The sequence below is a fragment of the Arachis hypogaea genome, chromosome 6 (assembly GCF_003086295.3).
Source record: "Arachis hypogaea cultivar Tifrunner chromosome 6, arahy.Tifrunner.gnm2.J5K5, whole genome shotgun sequence".
NCBI classification, from domain to species: Eukaryota; Viridiplantae; Streptophyta; class Magnoliopsida; order Fabales; family Fabaceae; genus Arachis; species Arachis hypogaea.
In genome coordinates, this window is record NC_092041.1 from 96,805,273 (window position 1) to 96,807,438 (window position 2,166).

The window sequence follows — 2,166 nt, forward strand, 5'->3', positions numbered from 1 at the left end:
GCATCTCCGACTCAAGTTCCCAAGTGTGTTCCTCAACACCGCCTCAACTCCATGCCACTTTGACTAATGAAACCTCTTTTCCACGCAACCGTTTGATACTAGTATCATCAATTCTGACTGGAGCCACTGGAAGCGTCAAATCTTCCCTTAACTGGACCGACTCAGGTTCTAACACATGGCTAGCATCAGGGGTGTACTTCCGAAGCTGCGACACGTGAAACACGTCGTGCAGATTCGAAAGATGAGGTGGTAGAGCCATCCGATACGCCACCGGCCCAATCCTCTCCATGATCTGAAATGGACCAATGTATCGAGGATTCAAGAGCCAACAATTTTAACATTCATAAACAACAAGATAAAAAATATGCACTGTTCAAGCATTCATTCAGAAAACAAAAAGTATTGTCACCACATCAATATAATTAAACTAATTTCAAGGATAAATTTGAAACTCATGTACTTCTTGTTCTTTTGAATTAGGAACATTTTTCATTTAAGAGAGGTGAAGGATTCATGGAATTATTCATAGCCTTAAGACATAGTTACTACATACTAATGATCATGAAGTAGAGACACAAAATATAAACAAACATATAGCATAAAAACAAAAAAATAGAGAAATAAGAACAAGAAATGAGTCCACCTTAGTGATGGTTGCACTTTCTTCTTGAAGAACGAATGATGTCCTTGAGCTCTTCTATGTCTCTTCCTTGCCTTTGTTGCTCCTCCCTCATTGCTCTTTGATCTTCTCTAATTTCATGGAGAATGATGGAGTGCTCTTGATGTTCCACCCTTAATTGATCCACATTGTAACTTAAGTCTTCTAGGGAAGTGTTGAGTTGTTCCCAATAATTGTTTGGAGGAAAGTGCATCCCTTGAGGCATTTCCAGGATTTCTTGGTGATGAGCTTCCTCATGCGTCTCTTGGGATCCATGAGTGGGCTCTCTTGTTTGCTCCATCCTCTTCTTAGTGATGGGCTTATCCTCCTCAATGGGGATGTCTCCTTCTATGATAACTCCAACCGAGTAACATAGATGGCAAATAAGATGAGGAAAAGCTAGCATTGCCATGGTGGAGGACTTTTCGGCTATTTTGTAGAATTCAAGGGAGATGACTTCATGAACTTCTACTTCCTCTCCATTCATGATACTATGGATCATGATGGCCCGATCCACAGTAACTTCGGATCGGTTGCTAGTGGGGATGATGGAGCGTTGGATGACCTCCAACCATCCTCCAGCCACAGGCTTGAGGTCCAGTCTTCTTAATTGAACCGGCTTGCCTTTGGAGTCTCTTTTCCATTGAGCTCCTTCCACATAAATGTCCATAAGGACTTGGTCCAACCTTTAATCAAAGTTGACCCTTCTAGTGTAGGGGCGTGCATCTCCTTGCATCATGGGCAAGTTGAATGCCAACCTCACATTTTTCGAACTAAAATCTAAGTATTTCCCCCGAACCATTGTAAGATAATTCTTTGGGTTCGGGTTCATACTTTGATCATGGTTCCTAGTTATCCATACATTGGCATAGAACTCTTGAACCATTAGGATTCTGACTTGTTGAATGGGGTTGGTAAGAACTTCCCAACCTTTTCTTTGGATCTTATGTCGGATCTCCAGATACTCATTTTTCTTAAGTTTGAAAGGGACCTCGGGGATCACCTTCTTCTTGGCCACAACTTTATAGAAGTGGTCTTGATGGGCTTTGGAGATGAATCTCTCCATCTCCCATGACTCAGAGGTAGAAGCTTTTGTCTTCCCTTTCCCTTTTCTAGAGGTTTCTCCGGCCTTAGGTGCCATAGGTGGTTATGGAAAAACAAAAAAGCTATGCTTTTACCACACCAAACTTAGAATATTGCTCGCCCTCGAGCAAGAGAAGACAGAATAGATGAAGAAGATGAAGATATGGAGGGGAGGAAGAGAGGGTTGTGTTTCGGCCAAGAAGGAGAAGAGAGGGTTGTGTTGTGTGAAAATGAAGAAGAATGGAGGGGTTTATATAGTGGAGGGAGAGGGGTTAAGGTTCGGCCATATTGGGTGGGTTGGGTGGGAAAAAGGATTTTGAATTTTGAAGGTAGGTAGGGTTTATGGGGAAGAGTGGATGGATGTGAGTGGTGAAGAGGAGAGAAGGTGAGTTGAGGTAGGTGGGGATCCTGTGGGGTCCATAGAT